General features: G+C 39.2%; 1 long non-coding RNA gene across 1 annotated transcript in view; it reads left to right on the forward strand.

Annotated features, from left to right (window-relative positions):
- The window catches only part of LOC129620184 (uncharacterized), a 231571-nt gene extending 206313 nt beyond the window's left edge, over window positions 1-25258 (forward strand). Inside the window, exons 2-3 of the long non-coding RNA XR_008698422.1 lie at window positions 24628-24730; window positions 25114-25258. This is a non-coding gene — a long non-coding RNA (uncharacterized LOC129620184). The remainder of the gene's footprint in view (window positions 1-24627; window positions 24731-25113) is intronic.
- The last annotated feature ends 299 nt before the right edge of the window (window positions 25259-25557 follow it).

The raw sequence follows: 25557 nt of genomic DNA on the forward strand, positions 1-25557 counted from the left end.
TTCTCTGGGAAAGTAAGTATCATTTAGGTCATTTTTCCCAAAGTTTGTTTTTCAGATATGAACTCCAGAAGCTGATCCTGTAAAAGATTTCATAGTCAGGTATGTGTAACTTTCTCCAGTAAGAATGCCCATGCAGATTAGCATATTAAAGGTTCTGAGATATTCTGATATGAGAAAGTATTGGTTTTATTTTGTTTAATTCAATATTATTGAGCTTAGTTTGATAATGAACTCATGGTGTGTGTGTGTGTGTGTGTGTGTGTATGTATGTGTTTGTCCAAGACAAACCTTCTGCAGAGTATGCTCAAGGTGTTGCCAATTTAAAGTGATTAAGATTCACCAGGTTCTCTTTTCTCATTCAGCATAGGCTATTTAAAATCTGGAAGCATACCTTTGAATTTGATTTATTCTGCACATTGCACATTCAAACACTACATTTTTATTGAGCTTGATTATCTGGAAATGTCATTAACTTATTCTCAGTGTCCTGCTTTCTCTGATCTATTTATAAGGTCAGTCCCTGAAGTCTAATTTTCATATTGATGAGGAAAAGTGCTTAATGCTACAGGATTGATTACAATGATTTTGAAAGCCAAGTAGAGGAAATCTATTCCCATCAATGAATTTGTTTTTCAAATTTTTGCAAAACAGTCTAGAACTGAAACTGCAAAAGGGTAAACATGATGGTATCCCAAAGCTATTTGCATTATAATTATATGTGAAAAGTAACAACTTACTGATATTAAAAATTAGAATGCTCTAAATGAAGTGAATTCAAATGAAGTACTAAAAGTAGTAAATATTGAGATTTAAGTAGATCCATCAAACCACTTAATAAATCATAATGAAGGGAAACATCCAATATGTCTATTATGGCTGATTCCCTTTTTCTGTACAGCAAAAACTAGCACAGGATTATAAATCAACTATATTCTGATAGAAATTAATTATAAAAGAGATAAGCACTCATGTGTGTTCTTTACACTTCTAAAATATATCTTAAAAACCATAAGTTAGTTATTATAAAGTCTTCTAATTTTAATATAAGTATATTTATAACTTGAAATTCTTTTGACATAGTTAATCTCAGATTTAAATAGCTTTGTTTTCCCCCTTTTCAATACAAGATAAAACACACACCAGGACATACAATAAGAGGAAAAAGACAGCAACATCATTTCATATAGAATTTTTAATAAATGAGGATGACTTCTTTTTATTATATTTCCTTCCATATTTTTAAAGAATAAGCTTTATTGATGAATAATTAAGCAGTAAATTTAATCAATTTTGATGTATAATTTTGGCAAATGTATACTGCTGCATAAACATCACCTCAGTCAAAATATAAAACATTTTTATCATCCCTAAAATCCTCCTGTGACCTTTGCATTCTGTCTCTCCTTGGCTTTAGATTCTGGAAACTTCTGATTTTTCTATAACATTATGTTTGTCTTTGTCATACAGCATGTAGTTCTCTATGTCTGACTTCTTTCAGTTGCATTATTCATTTAAGAATCATCATTCAATTCTAGCAGTATTTTTTATGACTGAGTAATAGTGCCCTGCAGAGACATTATTTTACCAGCAAAGGTCTGTCTAGTCAAAGCTTTGGTTTTTCCAGTAGTCATGTACAGATGTGAGAGTTCGACTATAAAGAAAGCTGAGTACTGAGGAATTGATGCTTTTGAACTATGGTGTTGGAGAAGACTTCTGAGAGTCCCTTGGATTGCAAGGAGATCCAACCAGTCCATCATCTTAAAGGAAATCAGTCCTGAATATTCATTGAAAGGACTGATGCTGAGGCTGACACGCCAATACTTTGGCCACCTGATGCGAAGAGTTGACTCATTTGAAAAGACCTGATTCTGGGAAAGATTGAGGGCAGGAGGAGAAGGGGACGACAGAGGATGAGATGGTTGGATGACATCATTGACTTGATGGACATGAGTTTGAGTGAACTCCGGGAGTTGGTGATGGACAGGGAGGCCTGGTGTGCTGCAGTCCATGGGGTCGCAAAGAGTCGGACACGACTGAGTGACTGAACTTAACTTAATAGTGCCCTGTACAGTTATACCGTTTGTTCATTCATTCTTTACTTGCAGCACATTTGGTTTGTTTACAGTTTGGAGCTATTATAAATAAAACTGCTATGAACCTTCAGATACACTTTTGCATGATATATATTTTCATTTATCTTAAATGAATATGTAGGAGTGGGATTTCTGGGTAGTATGGTAAAAGAACTTTTAGCGTTTGTAAGAAGCTGCCAAACTGTTTTGCATAGTGGCTATATCATTTTATTCATACATTGAAGCAGTGTATGAAAGTTCAGTTAATTCACAGCCTCTACAACATTTGGTTGAGTCAGTCTTTAGTATTAGCCAATATAATGGGCATTAATAGCATTTGTACTTCTTTAGTGACTGATGAGGTTGATGATCTATTTATGTGCTTATTTGCCGTTTGTATATTTTCTTTCAGGAAGTGTTTTGCCCAGTCTTTAATGGACTATCTTCTTTTCAAATTAGGAATCATTTTGATATTCTGTGTACAAGTCCTTTACCAGATACACGATTTGAAAATATTTCCTTCCAGTGTGGTCTACCTTCTTTACAATGTATTTTGTAGTATTTTTTGTAGATTTTTTTTTTATCACATTGAGCAACTTTTTTTCTTTTCATATTTCATTGACTGTTTTTGTTATGAGTTTTGTTGAATTATTTTCAAATTCTCTTTCCATGTCTATTGAAATCACTAGATAGTTTTTCTTTTTTAATGTCTTAATATGACAAATTACACCAATTTATTTCAGTTTTTTATCTTATACTGGAGTATAGTTGATTAACAATGTAATGTTTGTTTCAGGTGTACAGCAGAGTGATTATACACATGCATGAATGTATTCTTTTTCGAATTCTTTCCCCACATAGGTCATTACAGAGTATTGAGGAGGATTCCCTGTGCTATACAGTAGGTCCTTGTTCATTTACTTTAAATATAGTAGTGTGTACACTACATTTACTATTTTTATTTAAATTTATTTATTTTTTATTGAAGGATAATTGCTTTATGGACTTTTGTTGTTTTCTGTCAAAGCTCAACATGAATCAGCCATAGGTATACATATATCCCCTCCCTTTTGAACCTCCCTCCCATCTCCCTCCCCATCCCATCCCTCTAGGTTGATACCGAGCCCCTGTTTGAATTTCCTGAGCTATACAGCAAATTCCCATTGGCTATATATTTTACATATCGTAAGTTTCCATGTTTCTCTTTCCATACATCTCACCCTCTCTTCCCCTCTCCTGATGTCCATACGTCTATTCTCTATGTCTTTTTCTCCATTGGTGCCCTGTAAATAAATTCTTCGGTACCATTTTTCTAGATTACGTATATATGTGCTAGAATATGATATTTATCTTTCTCTTTCTGACTTACTTCACTCTGTATAATAGGTTCTAGGTTTATCCACCTCATTAGAACTGACTCTAATCATTCCTTTTTATGGCTGAATAATATTCCATTGTATATATGTACCACAACTATTTTATCCATTCATCTGTCGATGGACATCTAGGTTGCTTCCATTTCCTAGCTATTGTAAATAGTGCTTCAATGAACAATGGGATACATGTGTCTTTTTCAGTTTTGGTTTCCTCAGGGTATCCCATGGGCGGAGGAGCCTGGTAGGCTGCAGTCCATGGGGTCGCGAAGAGTCGGACACGACTAAGTGACTTCACTTTCACTTTTCACTTTCATGCATTGGAGAAGGAAATGGCAACCCACTCCAGTGTTCTTGCCTGGAGAATCCCAAGGACGGGGGAGCCTGGTGGGCTGCCATCTATGGGGTCACACAGAGTCGGACATGACTGAAACCACTTAGCAGCAGCAACAGCAGAGTATGTGCCTAGGAGTGGGATTGCTGGGTCATATGGTGGTTTTATTCCTAGGTTTTTACATTGACTTTTGAATGTTGCATTCCTGAAACAAATCCTACTTGGTCATGGTACATTGTCTTTTTATATATGGCTGGCTTTGTTTTGCTAATATTTTGTTAAAACATTTTATCTCTATGTTTGTGAAAGATCTTCAACTGTAGTTTTCTTTTCCTTGTAATGCTTTTTGTCTGTTTTGGCATCAGGATATTGTTTCTGTGTAGCTCCATCTTCTCCAATACTCTGTCCTGTAGATTTTAGATAACCTGGCTTAGACAATCAAACTGCAAACCTGATCTCTTCAGCTCAGTGAGAACTTCGGCCTCTTTTTGTTTTCTCCCTCAATGTTTTTGGTCCTGGAATCTGTCCCCAGGCAGTAAACAAAGACAATTTTAAGATTTACTTCATTTTCTCCTTCTCTTAGGAACCACTGACCTATAATGCCAGTTGTCTACTCTTTGGAAACATTCATTTCATATACATTGTCTGGTTTTCTGGTTGTGGATAGTTGTGGATAACAGGCAGCAATTTTCATAGCAGTTAATCCTTCATGAGTGAAATCTTCATCCTGTTTTCCTTTCTCTGTAGATATAGAAGTTGTCCACATAAAATTTCAGAGCCATTTTGTATGTGAGTGAATGATGTTGACATTAGAAATTAGTCCCCACTGTGGAAGAATGACCTCCATCTTTTCTTCCTAAACTTCATTCTCTGAACCATAATCCTTTCTCATGAAAGAATTTTCTATTGAGTTGAATTTGCATTTTTTAGCTGGAGTTGTTTAGGAAATAGAAAAAAGTTTCCTGAAATGTTATTAATCTATTCTTCACTAGGTTGATTTTGGTATCTTCAAGGAATTTTAATGCTATGTTCTTGCCAGTTTTGAAGGAGATTTTTAAAACTTTTTTTCCTGCATTTACAAAGTATGGTTACATATTTAAAAAAAATGCTCATATGGTCCTTTATTGGGGCTGGAGAATACACAAAATAAATTGGAAACATGAAAAGGGATAAATTGACTAATTATCAAAATCATCCATGTATAAAAACAACTTACTCTCTTCCTTGGCTTTGAAAATGAACCTGGGACACATTTTGTGAAGAAAAAGAAGGGACAATCCAAATAGGAACAGGAACAGGAAAATCACAGCTAGAGAAATCTAGGACAGACAGGATCTGTATCTTCTGTGATAGAGCATTTGACATCCTCCACAGGGGTCAAAAGTTGACATGGGGCCTATAGGGAGGGGTGGGGAGTTTTCCGGTCTTCTCATGCTGCTGCATCTCAGTCCTTTGTGTAAACTTCTAGGTACTTCTTCTCAGGTATGGCAGACAGAAGGCTCCGAATTGAATTCTCTTTTCTTTTCAGCGAGGAGATATCATTGATGGGAGAATTGTGGATTTCGTTAGTGACAATGCAACCCAACCTGTTGGAAGACAGCATTTTTTTTTCTAGAAAAATAACCAACCAGCACCATCAGATTCCTGCCTAGAAGAGTGCAAGCAGGCTTTTCAAAGGTGCTTCCACACTGCTTGCACTCTGTAAATCAACATTTGTAGTTTGGCTTGAGGAAAAAGCTACTAAAACAGGCTCACTCGAAAAGCTCTTCTGAAACTCCCCCTTTTCACAGTCATTTCAAGAATGAAGCCTAATGATTTTGGCATCAAGGATATTCAATTATTTTCATATTATACTTCAAGAAAAAAGAGTAAATGTGCTCATTTTTCTGTATAAGTGAAAGGCGCCCAATCGTGTCCAACTCTTTGCGACCCAATGGACTATTCACTCCATGGAATTCTCCAGGCCAGAATACTGGAGTGGGTAGCCTTTCCCTTCTCCAAGGGATCTTCCTAACCCAAGGATCCCAACCCAGGTCTCCCGCATTGCAGGTGGATTCTTTACCAACTGAGCCACAAGGGATAAACTATCCTTATTTTTGCATCTCACAGAGATGTGCTTAGACTGCCCTTTGGCATTACTGTGTAGAGCAGCTACACAGCTTCCTTGCTAAAACCTTCTGTTTTGGCTTTCTCATCTGTCACTGGAGGACCCAAAGGTCCTGTGAGCTGCTGGCAAGGGATTGGTTGGTTACACTTCCTGGGACCTCAGATGAAAATGTCAGTCATTAGACTTAGAAAGCTGACATAGTCAAATGGCCAGTCACTTCAGTTTAACCAGTAAACACAAGCTATGTGATCTTGTAGGTGACATGCTGTTATTGCTTGAGGCTGGGGACACAAAGATGAATAATATAAAAGTCCTATTCTTGCCCCCACCCCGGGGCCAGGGGCAGTGGCCGGGAGGAGCAACCCACACCCCTAAGCCCGAGGCCAGGGGCAGCGACTAGAGGAGTTACCCGCAGCCGTGGCTGCGCGGGTGCAGGAGGGCCTAGAGGAGCTATCCCACATTGAAGGTCAGGAAGCGCGGCAGTGAGGAGATACCCCGCGTCCAAGGTAAGGAGCAATGGCTGCGCTTTGCTGGAGCAGCCGTGAAGAGATACTCCACGCCCAAGGTAAGAGAAACCCAAGTAAGATGGTAGGTGTTGCAAGAGGGCATCAGAGGGCAAACACACTGAAACCATACTCACAGAAAACTAGTCAGTCTAATCACACTAGGACCCACAGCCTTGTCTAAGTCAATGAAACTAAGCCATGCCTGTGGGGCAACCCAAGATGGGTGGGTCATGGTGGAGAGATCTGACAGAATGTGGTCCACTGGAGAAGGGAATGGCAAACAACTTCAGTATTCTTGCCTTGAGAACCCCATGAACAGTATGAAAAGGCAAAATGATAGGATACTGAAAGAGAAACTCCCCAGGTCAGTAGGTGCCCAATATGCTACTGGAGATCAGTGGAGAAATGACTCCAGAAAGAATGAAGGGATGGAGCCAAAGCAAAAAGAATACCCAGCTATGGATGTGTCTGGTGATAGAAGCAAAGTCCGATGCTGTAAAGAGCAATATTGCATAGGAACCTGGAATGTCAGGTCCATGAATCAAGGCAAATTGGAAGTGGTCAAACAAGAGATGGCAAGAGTGAATGTCGAGATTCTAGGAATCAGCGAACTGAAATGGACTGGAATGGGTGAATTTAACTCAGATGACCATTATATCTACTACTGCGGGCAGGAATCCCTCAGAAGAAATGGAGTGGTCATAATGGTCAACAAAAGAGTCCGAGATGCAGTACTTGGATGCAATCTCAAAAACGACAGAATGATCTCTGTTCGTTTCCAAGGCAAACCATTCAATATCACAGTAATCCAAGTCTGTCCCCCAACCAGTAATGCTGAAGAAGCTGAAGTTGAACGGTTCTATGAAGACCTACAAGACCTTTTAGAACTAACACCCAAAAAAGATGTCCTTTTCATTATAGGGGACTGGAATGCAAAAGTAGGAAGTCAAGAAACACCTGGAGTAACAGGCAAATTTGGCCTTGGAATACGGAATGAAGCAGGGCAAAGACTAAGAGAGTTTTGCCAAGAAAATGCACTGGTCATAACAAACACCCTCTTCCAACAACACAAGAGAAGACTCTATACATGGACATCACCAGATGGTCAACACCGAAATCAGATTGATTATATTCTTTGCAGCCAAAGATGGAGAAGCTCTATACAGTCAGCAAAAACAAGACCAGGAGCTGACTGTGGCTCAGACCATGAACTCCTTATTGCCAAATTCAGACTGAAATTGAAGAAAGTAGGGAAAACCACTAGACCATTCAGGTATGACCTAAATCAAATCCCTTCTGATTATACAGTGGAAGTGAGAAATAGATTTAAGGGCCTAGATCTGATAGATAGAGTGCCTGATGAACTACGGACAGAGGTTCGTGACATTGTACAGGAGACAGGGATCAAGACCATCCCCATGGAAAAGAAATGCAAAAAAGCAAAATGGCTGTTGGGGGAGGCCTTACAAATAGCTGTGAAAGGAAGAGAAGCAAAAAGCAAGGGAGAAAAGGAAAGATATAAACATCTGAATGCAGAGTTTCAAAGAATAGCAAGAAGAGATAAGAAAGCCTTCCTCAGCGATCAATGCAAAGAAATAGAGGAAAACAACAGAATGGGAAAGACTAGGGATCTCTTCAAGAAAATCAGAGATACCAAAGCAACATTTCATGCCAAGATGGGCTCGATAAAGGACAGAAATGGTATGGACCTAACAGAAGCAGAAGATATTAAGAAGAGATGGCAAGAATACACAGAAGAACTGTACAAAAAAGATCTTCATGACCCAGATAATCACGATGGTGTGATCACTGACCTAGAGCCAGACATCCTGGAATGTGAAGTCAAGTGGGCCTTAGAAAGCATCACTATGAACAAAGCTAGTAGAGGTGATGGAATTCCAGTTGAGCTATTCCAAATCCTGAAAGATGATGCTGTGAAAGTGCTGCACTCAATATGCCAGCAGATTTGGAAAACTCAGCAGTGGCCACAGGACTGGAAAAGGTCAGTTTTCATTCCAATCCCAAAGAAAGGCAATGTGAAAGAATGCTCAAACTACCGCACAATTGCCCTCATCTCACACGCTAGTAAAGTAATGCTCAAAATTCTCCAAGCCAGGCTTCAGCAATATGTAAACTGTGAACTTCCTGATGTTCAAGCTGGTTTTAGAAAAAGCAGAGGAACCAGAGGTCAAATTGCCAGTATCCGCTGGATCATTGAAAAAGCAAGAGAGTTCCAGAAAAACATCTATTTCTGCTTTATTGACTATGCCAAAGCCTTTGACTGTGTGGATCACAATCAACTGTGGAAAATTCTGAAAGAGATGGGAATACCAGACCACCTGATCTGCCTCTTGAGAAATTTGTATGCAGATCAGGAAGCAACAGTTAGAACTGGACATGGAACAACAGACTGGTTCCAAATAGGAAAAGAGTTCATCAAGGCTGTATATTGTCACCCTGTTTATTTAACTTATATGCATAGTACATCATGAGAAACCCTGGACTGAAGAAACACAAGCTGGAATCAAGTTTGCCGGGAGAAATATCAATCACCTCAGATATGCAGATGACACCACTCTTATGGCAGAAAGTGAAGAAGAACTCAAAAGCCTCTTGATGAAAGTGAAAGTGGAGAGTGAAAAAGTTGGCTTAAAGCTCAACATTCAGAAAACGAAGATCATGGCATCCGGTCCCACCACTTCATGGGAAATAGATGGGGAAACAGTGGAAACAGTGTCAGACTTTATTTTTCTGGGCTCCAAAATCACTGCAGATGGTGACTGCAGCCATAAAATTAAAAGACGCTTACTCCTTGGAAGGAAAAGTTACGACCAACCTAGATAGCATATTCAAAAGCAGAGACATTACTTTGCCAACAAAGATCCGTTTTTCCTGTGGTCATGTATGGATGTGAGAGTTGGACTGTGAAGAAGGCTGAGTGCCAAAGAATTGATGCCTTTGAACTGTGGTGTTGGAGAAGACTCTTGAGAGTCCCTTGGACTGCAAGGAGATCCAACCAGTCCATTCTGAAGGAGATCAGCCCTGGGTGTTCTTTGGAAGGAATGATGCTAAAGCTGAAACTCCAGTACTTTGGCCACCTCATGGGAAGAGTTTACTCATTGGAAAAGACTCTGATGCTGGGAGGGATTGGGGGCAGGAGGAAAAGGGGACAACAGAGGATGAGATAGCTGGATGGTATCACTGACTCGATGGACGTGAGTCTGAGTGAACTCCGGGAGTTGGTGATGGACAGGAAGGCCTGGCGTGCTGTGATTCATGGGGTCGCAGAGTCGGACACAACTGAGCGACTGATCTGATCTGATTCTTGTAGAGCTTACCATGTGTTCATTCACATGATATTCAGATTAATATCAATACAGTGTGTTATGTGCCAAGATCAAGGTCAAGAGAACCGCAGGAGCAACAAGGAGAGGTGTGGTCTCATGGAGCAAGGAGACACCTAGCTCAAGTCCCTCCAGAATCTTCAGACAAGTTTGCCTACATTGTGTGACGCAACTACTATGGAGGGAAAGGTCTAAAATTCAGTAGAATGAATCATCTATCTTTGCAATTCTCCAGCACAGGAACTGGGATGTCAGAGAAGGCTTGCAGTCTTGGATTTGCTGGAGTAGTACTTTAACTGTTGTTGCTGCTGCTAAGTCGCTTCAGTTGTGTCCGACTCTGTGCGACCGCATAGACAGATAGTTAGTTGCTAAGTCATGTCCAACTCTTTTGTGACCCTAACATACGGTAGCCTGCCAGGTTCCTCTGTTCATGGGTTTTCCCATTCAAGAATACTGGAGTGGGTTGCCTTTCCTACTCTGGGGGATTTTTCCCAACCCAGGGATTGAACCTGCATCTCCTGTGTTGCCAGGCAGATTCTTTACCACTGAGTCACCTAGGCTACCACTGTAACTGTACAGTTTCACTGGAAAGTCTCTGAAGGCTACTGGACCAAATCTTTGTAAATTGAGACTTTGAAAAGAATTATAATCATATTCTTATTTTAAAGTTAACAAATTACTACTGTTCATTTGATTGTACTACACATATATTTAAATACTTTTTCTTGACATTTGTACCAATCATTTCATTTCTGAATTTCATTGCAACTGATTATATCAAGATTTTTTGTGAGAACAAACATCTTTCTTCCGATAAAAGTGTCTATAAGGTTTTACCCAGTAATAAATTAAGTTTGAGTAGTCACATTTATAAGTGACCCTCCTCAAGGCTTGAGACCTATAGTTATTTTTCATTTTTCTGAGAAAGCTCTTGGAATCCCATGCACTGGGGTTCCATGCATTCTTACCTCTGCATGGTTGGTGCTCTAGCTAGGGAGTGAGTCTAGATGACTTTCCTAAATCTGAATATTGCTTTGTTTTTCTCTACCTGTTATAATATTCAAAGTGACTCTTTGGAGCAATTGAAGATATCATTTATGTTTGATTTTCAGATATAACTGTATTCTATAGAAAACTTTATAAGGTATGTTGAAGTGAAAGTGAAATGAAAGTGTTAGTCATTCAGCCATGTCTGACTCTTTGCGACCCCATGAACTGTAGCCCACCAGGCTCCTCTGTCCATCTTCCTGACCCATTGGCAGGAAGACTCTCCACCTTCTGAGCCACCAGGGAAGACCCATTACGTGTCCATAACAAGGTCCAAACATCGAAAATGGTGCATGATTTTGGCGTTCTTCCTCTTCCAAGTGCCTACAAGGTTGATTGGAAACAATTCACCCTACATGTGAATTTTGACATTCCCACAGATGCTCTGCTAACCTGTACTGTTGCATATGGAAATCGAATGTGCCAGCTAGCAGTCACTTGCATCTCCCCAAAGTTAATGCCTTTAGTAGGAGCTGCTGTGCTGTTAGAGATGGCTCTAAGTTATGGGACCAGACTCCACAAACCAGTGTCTAATCTATCTTGCAGTTAAGTTTATAGCAACAAGATGGTACTGCCTAGCTTGATATGCTAAATGCCTTGTATAGGTGGTGTTACAGTTCTACTCTAAATAAAGCAATCAATCAATATTTCTTCTCTGCTTACATTCCAATCTTCAGAACTGCTTGTTACGCTAGCTAGATGGATTTACTTAGAGTGGTGAAAGGCATTCAGCAAGTCCATCCAATTTCTTGATTTATTTGCTATTGATGCATAAAATAAGCTTGTCTGTGAAATAGCCAGGTTGAAATTGCTGTTCTCATGCATTTTCATTGTTATTATTTGGCTAGACTAACTCTTGAGGGTCAAATTAAAACTCATTCATCCAGAGCTACATGAGTGACAATAGATAGCTTCTTAAGTTAAAATAAGTACTAGTACTGTATTTGAATAAAACTGTTGAAGAATCACAGTTAGGATCTGAGTTTACCAAATATTCTAAAAGCTAAAAAGAAAGTATTTATATGAACTGTTCGTTTTAGAAACTTGCTTGGAATTTAACATCTAGATTTTATTGTCACTAAAAGTGTAAAAGAAATAAGCCATAAATCTAAGAACTCAGCAGCATATGTAGAATTTTCTAGCACCAATGATAATAATAACCGTGATATGTATATTTTGTATTGCCTTTCAGTTGATAAAAGATTTTCACAGGTATCATGTCTTCTGATATTATATCTCAAGATATTTTAAAAAAATTAACTATTATCAACTTGTTTGTAGATTGGGTAACTTAAAAATTTTTAGAGACAGGCAGCTATTATTTAGAAACACTTTGAGTCCCCCGTGCCTTTCCAATTTTTAATAATGCAAAGTTCTTTGGAAAAACATCATAGATGTCTTTTTTTTTTTACAGAAATTTTTTTTTGCTGAAAGAAACCATATTTAGTCAAAACTTCTTCCAAAATAGATGTTTTAAGATTTTGATTCCTAGCACTTAAAAAGCATATTTCCTATTGTGTAGAGCTTAGAAACAATTCTAGTTTAAGGCCTTTATTTGGAGAAGGAAATGGGAACCCACTCCAGTATTCTTCCTGGGAGAATTCCATGGACAGAGGAATCTGGCAGGCTACAATTCATGGGATTGCAAAAGAGTTGGACAAGACTGAGCGACTAACACCCACCCACAAGGCCTTTATTGTTTGCATGAGTAAATTAAGACTTACAAAGTTACGTGACTTGCTCAAGGTCACACATTTAGTTTCAGCTGACATCAGAAACCTCATTTTATTACTCTTAGTCTCCTATTTGTTTTCAAAACAGTAGATCTCCTTAAATAGTGCCATCGTTTCTAAACAGGATTTTATAGGGCACAGCAAGTCTTAAGAGGTAAAACATGCTATGCTAAATACTCCATGTAAATCATTACTTCCTTTCTCCAATGGTGACTCTTGTTTTCCTTCTCTTCTATTTCTCTCTTCTTCTTTTTATGATCTTTTGCATCACTGAGCGATTTGTTATGCTGGTTGCACTCTTCAGTTTCCTTAAAACAGGCAAAGTATTTCGGGAGTCAGCTGAATTAAGCTTTGTATGTATTTTTTCAAAAGTTGGTGCAGAACTTTAGATTTTCATAATAACCTTGTTGAATTAGAAGTGCTTTTATTATGCACTGCTCTTCCCAAATTTTCCAGACTTGGGTTCCCCAGGTTTGCCTATGTCCTTCACATACGCCACCTAGTACTGGTAGAAAGGGAATAATATACTGCCTTAAAGACATTTGAGTCTTCAAAATACTTATATATGCTTTGCATCCACTGGTTTAAGGCATTTTGTTCTTCTAGGTTTAAACAATCTGATCCATAAGAGTTGAAATCTCAACAGCCTCCTCTGTTTTGGTGCTCAAAATTAAATATGGCATAAGACGAGGATTGTCACTGAAAATAAATTACAGCATTAGGCAAGGAGGTTTGGTGTCCCTCATTGGGAGCTGAATGCAAGATTGCTTTCTTGGCTTCAAGGAAACTGAGTGGATCCCAAGAAGCTTAAACTGACTAGTGAATGGTAGTGCAGGATCTGGTCTTATTTTTCTGTTAGGTATGCATCGGCCAAAAGTAGTTTGTCCAAGATGATAATGATGATTTTTCAATTACATCATGAGTTTTCAATTAAATAATGATTTTTCAACTAAATAGGTCATTTGATTATTTTTAAAAATACGCTTTTCATCTCAATGTGCTGAATAATGCACCTTAGTTATCCACAGGAATCAAATGAACTTCACTTAATGCTACTGCTGCTGCTGCTAAGTCGCTTCAGTCGTGTCCGACTCTGTGTGACCCCATAGACGGAAGCCCACCAGGCTCCCCCATCCCTGGGATTCTCTAGGCAAGAACCCTGGAGTGGGTTGCCGTTTCCTTCTCCAATGCATGAAAGTGAAAAGTGAAAGTGAAGTCGCTCAGTCGTGTCCGACTCCCAGCGACCCCATGGACTGCAGCCTACCAGGCTCCTCCATCCATGGGATTTTCCAGGCAAGAGTACTGGAGTGGGGTGCCATTGACAGTTCTAATATGTTGACTGTTACACTAATTTCTTCATTTCTTCACATAGAAATGTGCCACTTCTAAGGCCACCAGACAGAAGAGACAGGTGACAAGGATAGCCAATGGGATCCACACCGCTGACTCCTCTTTGGAAGTTTTTCTTGTCATTTCTTCCTTTTAATCTAAACATTCTTCCTGGACCCTCAAACACTATTTCTTTCCTACATCTGAATAATGCTTAACAAGAGTATTTTCTTGTGTTGTTGTATTTTTTTTCTAGGAAAAAAAATATATTTTTTAATTTAAGAATTTAAATTTAACTTAAGAATTTGGATACTATTATATTTTATCTAGAAAAAAATTCTTTTTGTTTAAGAATTTTGATCAGGAACATCAGCTATTCTACATATTCTGTTTCCTTCAGCAGTAAAATTAAGTCTGGAGTGAAAGAACCTGCAGCATGTCTGTTTGTCAGTGTAACGTACTGAGTAACACACTTTAAACTTTTAAGCATATACATTTTTAAAAGATTTCCCTATAAATAGCTAATGGGGAAAATCTTAATGCATGAAAGCTCTGAGTCATCTATCTCACCCACCACCTCCGTCACAAGAGAGGGAATAGAATTTGTCATCAGGGTTCAGCTTGTGGGGCGTTTTCTTCCTGAATTTGAAAATGGTTGTAGGTGTACTGCAAACATGGTTTACATACACTAAGCAGCTTGCATCTAAGGAACATGATTTGTTCGTTATAGTTTAGAAATAATACTTAAGTAATTAAAATAATAAATGAGGATTACCATTGAAAAATTTTGAGAACTCTAGATGCGTCATTTTTGGTCCAACCGTTTAACACTGTCTTTCTACAAGTGGACACAAGTGTCCTAGACCAAGGTACAGATCATGCTTCTGTTACCTAATGATCAGATAAAATCTCTCTTCTTTGAGATGAAAATGAAATAAACTTGAACAACCACACATGCCTGTAAAAGTGGGTGAAGGTGGGAGGGCAGGGGGACTTAAATTTTTATGGGCAAGTTTGATTCTCTTTTGCCTTGGCTAAGGTATTATTCACTCATTAGCTCATGGCTATTCCCACATCTCTGTCCTGCTGTTGACGCAAAGAGGGAACATGTGTTCTTTCCCATGATTCTCTATCAATTCTAGAGCAATGTTAATACAGATTAAGCACATAATTTAGGACTTTTACTAGTGGTTTTTGGTTTGCCTTGGTGGAATCCATCATTTCACGACTATAATAAATAACATAACATTGTTTATTACATAGTCCTTAACTTTTATTAACCAAAGTTATTTTCTTCAGCTTATTTTTACATAAACTTAAAAATAACTAACTAGAGCATGTGTTAATTTTTTAAAGAGCATGGAAGGCTAGACAGTGAAGTAATTTTCATACCAGATCCCCAGTTACCCTCATCAGAAATACTGTTAATGATTTGTGTAGTCTTCTGTGACATTTTTGTATACATATACAAGCTTATGTATCTATCTCAATTCATTTTTATAAATAAAATAGTATGTCTTCTTTTTTCATCCTTTTTCTTTCAACCTACCTATGCCATTGAATTTGAAGTAAATTTCCTGTAAGCAGCATGTAGTTAAATCATTTAAAACAATTCTGTTTGCCAATTTCTGCTTTCCAGTTGGCATATTTGAACCATTTATGATATGTTAACCTTAACTCTAACAATTATTTGTTTTCTGTTTATTTCCAGTTTCTCATTCTTATGTTTTTTTTTTTCCCTCCCTCTTGACTTCCTGTGGGTTACTTGAAAATGTTTTAAAGATTCCACCTTGATGTAGTTTTAGTATTTTTGAGTAATTTGCTTTGCATAGTTTTCTTGGCTGCTCTGGGTATGACAATACACATACTTTATCACTGACTACTGTATCAGCGTTTTGCTGCTTCCAGCTAAGTGTGGAAACTTTACTTCCATTAACCCTTTACCTTCTCCACTTTAAATACTGTCTTAAGTACTAGATGGTGTTATAATTTTAATTTTAGTCACAGCACATATTTTCGAAAACTCACGTGGAGAAGGCACATACAATACACTGTATTGTATTGCTTTTTCTCGCTGTTTTTTCTTCCTTCTTCATGGCATGAAAGCTTTCTTTTTCACATCATTTCTGTTCTATGAACTTCCTTTGGCTATTCTTAAAGGTCAGCCATGGGGCTCCAACAGGTCTTGAAGGGGTGGAAGGAATGTCACTTGGCATGTCACCTGTCTTGAGTCTTTGGGTGAGACAGTGATGTCTCTGGCTTATGGAGACAGCGAAGGCTGTCTGGGGGCGAGTGCTTGTGGTGGAATCCACTTTGTGGGTGTCCAGTGCCCCACAGGCGGTGTCTCTGAGTGGAAGAGAGGGGTCCCAGGACCATCAAGGAAGGAGAATATTTCCCCAGGTAACCTGTTCTCAATGGGGCTTTGATCCATCCCTTGTGGATTACCTGGACACCTTCTGTTGTTAGTTTTTGGGGTTGGGAAGTGCCAACCAGATGGCCTTCTGTTGGGCAAGAGATTGTAAGATGCCCAGACATAACGCTGTTTCTTTAGTCATTGTTGTTCGGTTGCTCAGTCCTGTTTGACTCTTTGCAACCCCACGGACTGCAGCATGCCAGGCTTCCCTGTCCTTCACCATCTCCTGGAGTTTGCTCAAACTCATGTCCATTGAGTCAATGATGCCATCCAACCATTTCATCCTCTGTTACCCCTTTCTCTTTGGTTGTGGGCTTCTTAAATCAGTTTACCTTCCTCCCTCCTCCTTTGAGAGTTCTCCTTGATTTTCTCCTGCACTATTTCCAGTGTTTATTGTTATCCTCCAGAGGGAGAAGTTGGGAGAGATGAGTCGATACCAGTTAACTTGTTTGGACAGAAGTCCCTCTTGTTAGCTTTTTAAAGGTAGGATTGTCAGGTTCATAGATATATTTAAGCCACCACAGACCAAGGGCTTTCTCACTGGCCATGGTTGCCCCAGATAACCCCTGGACTCTTGACTTCCCTACTCCATCCCTATCTTGCTCCCATTCTCATCCAGGTTTTCCAGTGAATCAGAGATTTCCAATTATGCAGAGAACTCTACTCTCTCCTGTACCTCTGCTTTAAGTTCTTTTGTCTATCTCATACCCATCAACGGGCTCAGTTGAACAAACGAGCCTTCTACTCTTTTGAGAAGAGACCCAGGGCAAGGGATAGACCCCGTCACAGTAGGCTTTGTCCTTTGAAGGCACTCACTGTTTTAAATAGCATCTCCAATCACCCCATGTGGTTAACACTTATGTAGATGGAACATTTTTGCTTCACCTTTTGACCAAAGCTTGTGATCTCCTTAAAGGTTGAAATTATGTTTCTAGCACCAAGCAGAGTGCTGAGCACAGAGAGGGTCTGTAATAAATGTGTGTTAAGTGTAGGAAGAAAAGGCAGGCTCTTAGAGTCTTTCTTTCATGGTGTGAATAGGTTCAGCATGACGATAAAAGGTCTGGAGGGACTCTGAAAGGTCAATGAGTCAGTCTTTCTGCTTCTGCCCAAGAGCACGTATCAGATAACTAGGTAGCCAGCCTGATTTTAAGCACTTTACAAGAAAAGACAACTATAGTTTCCTCTAGTAATCCTTGCAGTGTTTAATAACTCTCATTGTCAGCCAGATTTTCTTTCCATCTAGACTAAGTCTCCCCAGCTGTGTTCTGAAACCCTAGCAGGTAACAACTGTGAGTGATAATTAAAGTACTGCATATTCAGTGAGGCCAAAAATGGGCTCATGACTGAACCAGAATATTCTCGAGGTCTTTTCTGCCATTTGTGCTGTGTGTGCTGTGCTATGCTAAGCCTCTTCCGTCGTGTCCCACTCTTTGTGACCCCATGGACCATAGCCCACCAGGCTCCTCGGTCCATGGGATTCTCCAGGCAAGAATACTGGAGTGGGCTGCCATTTCCTCCTCCAGGGGATCTTCTGACCCAGGGATGGAGCCACATCTCTTGCATCTCCTACATTGGCAGGTAAGTTCTTTACCATTAGAGCCACCTGGGAAGCCCTTCTGCCATGTTTATTTCCATGTTTACTATGCTGACTGGCTGAGCAGATATATGCACAGAAAAAAATGATAAAATAAATTTGTTTAGAAAGATTTTTCTGTAAAATTATTATCAAAGGATATTATTATTAGTAAGGGATAAAACTAATAAGAAATCAAGGAAATGGGCAGTATTTTTCATAAAGTGAATTTAAAGGTCATTTTAGTGCTGAATTATACTAACTTTAAATGTATTTATGCTTTTGCTCAGTAGTCTTTGTGTCTTTCTCATATTAATTTCGCAATTATTTCAGAAGAAAGCTCATATAGCCCCATTCCACTTACTCCTTTCAGTGGTAAAGAATTTGCCTGTTAATGCAGCAGCCACAGGTTTGATCTCTGGGTGGGGAAGAATCCTTGGAGAAGGAAATGCCACTGTACTCCAGCATTATTGCCTGGGAAATCCCAAGGACAGAGGAGCTTGGCAGGCTACGTTCCATAGGATCGACAAAGAGTTGGATATGACTTAGAGACTAAACAACACCAACAAATGTCATTTATATTAACTCTGATTAAGCTATGTACTCAAAATAAAATAATGACCAACCACTTGTGAAATCCAGTGACCTCTTCCCAGTGTTCATACTTTTGTGTTTTCTTGAATATTTAATGCTATTTGGCACCTCTACCCCTTTCCCAAGTCATGCTCTTGTCTTTGGCTTCTGTACTAATGCATTTGACTGTGCCCACTCCTCTTATTAGACTTTCATGGCTCTTTTCTCTTCCTATTCCTAAGTACACAATTTTCCTGAAGCTAAGTCCTTGGCTCTGTCTTTCTTTATACTTTCTTCCATAACACATTCCTTAGGCCCTCAATGTGTCCCACCTATTTCACTCCAATACACAGCGGGTTCAACCTATTACAATGTCCTTCCTACCCACAGAGCATGTGCTTCAATATTTAGGCAAGTCACATTGACCTTAACAACTCTTGAAGAATAAGTCATTTTTTCCTCCTCAGTATTCAATTTGATGTGTCATAGCCAAAATCATTTTGTCTAGAGCTATGATGATATAAGGCCCATAAATTATGCCTTGTTATTTGAACAAGGAAGTCAGACCTTGAAAGTGCCGAATTCAAAGGTCTATGAGTCTTCTTTGTACTGTAGATGGATGAATTTGCTGTTTTATGATACACTCAAATCTACGCCAACTTATATTTCTCATCAGTCAGTTAGGAAAATAACTCTTTGACTTTGCTTCCTTCTGGAATCCTGCATGATTCAGTCAATGACTTCAGGAAGCCCCTCATATTAGAGAAAATTCAAAGGGCCTGGAAGCACATGAAAAGATGCTCAATAGCATTATTTATCATGAGAATTCCATAAAACCAAAGGATTAGGACTTTCCTGGTGGTCCCGTGGTTAAGAATTTGCCTGCCAATGCAGGAGACATAGGTTTGATCCCTGGTCCAGAAAGATTCCACATGCTGTGGAGCAAATAAGCCCATGTGCCACAACTACCGAGCCTGCACGCTGTAGCTACTGAAATTCCATGTGCACCAGCGTTCACAACAGAAGAAGCCACTGTAATAGAAGTGTGTGCATCACAGCTAGAGAGCAGCCCCAGCTTACCTCAAGTAGAGAAAAGCCTGTGCAGAGCCACAAAGATTCAGCATAGCCAAAAATAAATAAAATTATGCATATATACACATGATTATGTATATATATGTCTATATATGTTTATATATATATATTTAATCATATATATATACATATATAGCTTAGTCTAGGGTTGTTACTGTGAATCTTAAAGTCTCACAGTAACAACCCCAGACTAAGCATTAGTGATTCATGCTTGCAACAGAAAGGGAGCTTGAACTATACTGCACTAATCAAATAATGATTTCTTCCCATAATCCAATCATGGTGTTTCAATGAGTGAACAACGATCCAAGGGCCTGCTGACATCACTTTTTGCCTTGACCTGATTCGTGTAGATGGCTTCTTTCCCATTTGGGGGAAGCTAGGCCTTTTGTCAGCGTGTTTGAAAACATTGTTACTTGAAGTGTAATCTGTGGGCCTCCAGCATCAGCACCGCCTGGGACTTGTTAGAAATGCAGAATCTGTCCCAATACTGGTCCACTGAACAAAAAACTTGCATTAAAAAAAAACCCTCAGGTGATATGTGGGCGCTTTCAATTTTGAAAACATTCTCAGGCCTTACGTCCATTCTTTCTAAATTTCACTTATTGATACTTCAATCTAGTAACCTTCCTTCCTTCCTTACATTTTCTTTTTTCCTTTCTCTCTATGTTTTTGAGAGAACCTCACCCAATCACATGTGTTTAGTTGAGTTCAGGACTTCTTGGTCACACTGAGTGGTGTTATTATCAGTCAGGTCATGTTTAAATGATCTGAATGCAAACCAGTGAGAAACTATTTCTAATTCCTGATTGACTAATTTGGTAAGCCAGCTCTGAGTATGTTCTCGTTTTCTCTCATTTTCTCTCTCTCTATCACACATACACACATACTGCCAATGGGCACATGAAAGTCCAGTTTTCTGGTCCCAAGTAGAGAGCTAGTTAAACATTACATGTCTGAGATACTCTTATTTGACACAGTAATTTTAGGAGCCTGAATGTCAAGAATAGAAATGGAATAAAATAAAATAAAATTCCATTTAAAATAGAAATAAAATTCTATTGCTAGATTACCTGGTTTAGGAAAATTGTTTCTCAATACACCACTGTTCTTGCAGTGATATCTTATCCAGCAAGAGATATGGTTGATCAAATACACAACTATAACTCAACATACTGAAGTGAAACTCAAAGATAAGTCTTGGGATAACCTTGTTTCCACCTTCCTCAGTGGCTCAGTGGTAAAGAATCTATTTGCCAAGGCAGGAGAGGCAGGTTTGATCCCTGGGTCAGGAAGATCGCCTGAAGGAGGAAAGGACTACCCATTCCAATATTCTTGCCTGCAGAATCCTGTGGACAGAGGAGCATAGTGGGCTATAGTCCATGGGGTCTCAGAAGACTTGGATATGACTTAGTGACTAAACAACAACAATAAAACAAGGTTGTTTATATAGAAGGAGCAAAATGTCATTGATAATTGACTATTAAGCACATCCTTTTTTGTCTACATCTGTGAGAAGAACATCTTAGGGGAAATTCGAAGCGCTAACGGTGCTCAAGCCTTGCTCCTCTCCACATCCTAAGGCCCTGAGCTTGTACACTGAGCTGGAGGCTGAACTGAAGTAAGGTTTCTCCTCTAGGGGATGAGTTAAAAATAATTCACTGTGTTCAGGCCCAGCAGTCTTTAGGGAGAGACATCTGTACTGACTGCAGATTCAAACATCACAGAGGAAGTGACCCTTCCATCATCAGGGATTGACTGGTTTCCTGACTGCACTTCAAGACCTTGGTTAGAAGTCCTCGAAGGTTTCTAAAAAATAATCAGGACATTTACTCAGAACCTGGGGATACTGTATGGAAATTCTTTCAATATGACTATTTCATTTATTCCTTTGCTCATTTATGTATTTATTCAATAAGTAATTATTAAGGGCCTCTTATCTTCTTGGCATTATTCTACATACTAAGTTTATAGCAGTGATGAAAACAGACAAAGATACCTGCCATCTATGGTGTAATAACTTTCTAGTAGGAAGTCATTGGAGGTGTGACAGGATTTAGCTTATAGCTTAAGAACATCCCTCTGGCTGATTTGTTGAAAATAGATTTATAATGTGTTTATTGAATAGAATGGACTGATGAACTACCACAGATAGCAATGTGAGACTTTATCCATGAATATCAAGTCTATGAGTATAGATTCTCAGATCCTATTTGCTTAAGACGCTAGGACAACTTACTTTTGAAAACCTTTTTGATTTTATACATATGTTAAAGATAAAGACAAGGAAACTCTTCTCCAGAAAGCATTATTTAAATCTTATTTTCAGTGGCAAACTCCTCTTCATGTAGGGTAGCTTCAGGTCGAATATCTGGGATAAACTACTGTAAAATACTATAAAAAACATAATTATAGCGACTATTGAAGATCTCCTGACACTATCAGGCTTTTATTAAAAATTTTGGTTTTGATCTCTTCATACATTAACTTGCATGAGAAATGGATTTGGGGATTAAACAAAAAGAAGCTAGCATTTGTTGATAGCATACTATGTGGCAGACACTTTACGTACATCCTTTCATTCAATCCTCATGTCAACAATGTACAGTGCAGTAGATATCATTATTCCCAATTCAAGAATGTGGGCAATGAGCTCACTGCTGCTGCTGCTAAGTCACTTCAGTCGTGTCCGACTCTGTGCAACCCCATAGACGGCAGCTCACCAGGCTCCGCCGTCCCTGGGATTCTCCAGGCAAGAACACTGGAGTGGGGTGCCATTTCCTTCTCCAATGCATGAAAGTGAAAAGTGAAAGTGAAGTCACTCAGTCGTGCCTGACTCTTAGCGACCCCATGGACTGCAGCCCACCAGGCTCCTCCTCTTATGGATTTTCCAGGCAAGAGTACGGGAGTGGGGTGCCATTGCCTTCTCCGAATGAGCTCACAGTGGTTACGAATTTTCCCACTACCCACACCTTGATAGTGGCAGGAGCAGGGTTGGGAGGCCCGAGCTGTCTTCTTCTGACTGAATTATACGACGTCATCGAAGGTTGCCACGCCAACACAGCCCACTACTGTCTAGTGGGAGCACTGCTATTTGATTACTCACCATCAATAAACCATTTCAAACTAAGTGTATAGATTTAGGACTGTTGGAATCTTTAAAACTCTGTGATTCGGGCATCTAAACAGCCTCCATCTTGAATTGCTTGCTATCCCATATTCCCATCAAGAGACTGGCTGGCACAGTTGATATTTGATAGGGCGACATAGCAGTTGGCCATTCGGATGCCAGTAACAAAAGAAAAGGCAGGTGTTGACAAAGCTATTGTTGTTGTTGTTCAGCTGCTCAGTCGTGTCTGACTCTTTGAGACCCCATGGACAGCAGCACACCAGGCTTCCCTGTCCTTCACCATCTCCCGGAGCTTGCTCAAACTCATGTCCATTGAGTCAGTGATGCCATCCAACCATCTCATCCTCTGTCGTCCCCTTCTCCTCCTGCCTTCAATCTTTCCCAGCATCAGGGTCTTTTCTAATGAGTTGGCTATTTGCATCAGGTGGCCAAAGGATTGGAGCTTCAGCTTCAGCATCAGTTCTTCCAATGAATATTCAGAATTGATTTCCTTTAGGATTGACAAGGTTATAGGAATATTGAAACCCTTGTGTACCATTTGTGGGAATGTAAATGTTGCATCCATTATGGAAAATAGTATGGAGGCTCCTCAAAAAAATTAAAAATAGAAATACCAAATGACCCAGAAATCCTACTTCTGGGTATATATTCAAAACAATTCAAAGCAAGATTTTAGGGAGATATTTGTATTCTCAAGTTCATTGGGATATTATTCACAATAGCCAAGAGGTAAAAGCAACTTAAATGTCCATTAATAGATAAGTGGGTTAAGGAAATGTAGTATATACATATACTTAAAATGAAAGAGGAGAGTGAAAAAGCTCTGGCTTAAAACTCAACATTCAAATAACTAAGATCATGGCATCCAGTCCCATCACTTCATGGCAAATAGATGAGGAAACAATGGAAACAGTGGCAGACTTTACTTTCTTGGGCTCCAAAATCACTGCAGATGGTGACTGCAGCCATGAAATTAAAAGACGCTTGCTTCTGCTGCTGCTGCTAAGTCGCTTCAGTCGTGTCCGACTCTGTGTGACCCCATAGATGGCAGCCCGCCAGGCTCCCCCGTCCCCGGAATTCTCCAGGCAAGAACACTGGAGTGGATTGCCATTTCCTTCTCCAGTGCATGAAAGTGAAAAGTGAAAGTGAAGTCGCTCAGTCGCGTCCGACTCTTAGCGACCCCATGGACTGCAGCCTACCAGGCTCCTCCATCCATGGGATTTTCCAGGCAAGAGTGCTGGAGTGGGGTGCCATTGCCTTCATCACTATTAACCATTATATTTTTACTTTGTATTTTATTGTGAATGAACTTGAACCTTGTTATGTGTTTAACCAAATGAAATTTCTGGACTTGTAGACCTTATTCACAAGGTCAAGCAAGCCTCTAAAACTGTTACTGGGAGGCTTTCACTCATGTGCGGTTGCCCATTGAAGCATTTCTCAAATGCATAAAAACTGTCGTTAAATGCAGAAGGAATGAATGAGAACTCGTGAAGGGATTTGGGAGTGTATCTCCAATAGGTCACAACAGACACAATATTCCTTTGCAGCTTCATGTTTTATCTTGTTCATAACAGGTCTGCATTTTTAAAGATAAAAGGATAATTTTAAAATTACTTACTAGTCAAAGTCCTTAACTTTTCTTTCTCACATCTTTGAATAAAATTAATACTCAAGGTGAATGTACTGTCTTTTGTCCTGTAACTTTGAAACCCCTTGAATTCCTAAAACCGCGTATGATAGAAGAGATAAATTTAGAGCTGAAAGTAAACTTTCATATAACCTTTCTCAATCTTTCCTTTTCCATGGAACAAAAGTTAGGTACAGGAAAGTTTAACCAAGATGACCCAGGACAGAATTTGTTTTTGGAGTCCAGTCTGTTTTGTTACTCAGCTCATTCTTTGGTCCTGTCTCCTAATGAATCACACCAGGAGATTGGAGCAGATGATCCCCAGGTTCCTTTTCAGTTCTGTTATTTTGTTTCTGTGTTTCTGAAACCAGGACTGTGTTGGGCTTCAATAATTTAAGTAAAGTTTAAAAAATACTGGATGACAATGGATGCTCTGAAGATGTCCAAAATTTTATACTGTGAACACGGGTCCAGGTATGTATATTTCACAAGATATTAATGTTCCTGTGTACACACTGTACACAAAGGTATGTGAAAATTCACATGTCATTTCAACATTCTGTCATTTCTATTTCCACTTCAGAATGTATGTGTCATAGCAAAAGACACTGATAGGGTATATGATTTCTATATACCAGGTCCTGGAAATATATCCAGGTCTCTACTATCCTTCAGGCAGTGCTATCAGATAGAACTTCATGTGTTGATGCAAATGCTCAGTACGGCTCTGTGCAATGTTGTAAGCCATTAGCCTCGAGTGGCTACTGGAGAACTGAATTTTGAGTTTTATTTAACTTTAATTAATTAAAATTTAAGTTACACACATGGCTACTGATGACTGAACTTCCCAATCTCAGAATCTTATCACCGAAGAAAAACACAGAAGCCCAAAGAATGAGGGGATCAACTTTCAAACCAGAGATGCAAAGAAGTTGTAGGTAAGTGAGGCTCTTTTATTGCAGGGCTTTCAGGAATATAATCACTGTTAACCATATGAAAACTCTCTCTCAAAAGAGGAAAACTTTTTATCTTTTTCTTAAAGAAAAGACAATTAAATGACTGTTATAAAATCAACTTCCCTAAAGAGAGGGGAAAAAAAAAAAAAAAAAAAACACCAAGTGAACACTACTGCCATCTTGTGGACTCTGGCTGCTGGGACAGTTCGGGTTCTGAGAACATGTGCTCACTGAGGAGCTGAGTTACGCGATTGAGGCCGTGTTCCTGAGAACCTTGAAGTTGCACCTTTTGAATGCGTTTGAGGTGAATTCTAGTCACAGGGCATCAAAGAATACCCGCATGAC

The sequence above is a fragment of the Bubalus kerabau genome, chromosome 9 (assembly GCF_029407905.1).
Source record: "Bubalus kerabau isolate K-KA32 ecotype Philippines breed swamp buffalo chromosome 9, PCC_UOA_SB_1v2, whole genome shotgun sequence".
NCBI classification, from domain to species: Eukaryota; Metazoa; Chordata; class Mammalia; order Artiodactyla; family Bovidae; genus Bubalus; species Bubalus kerabau.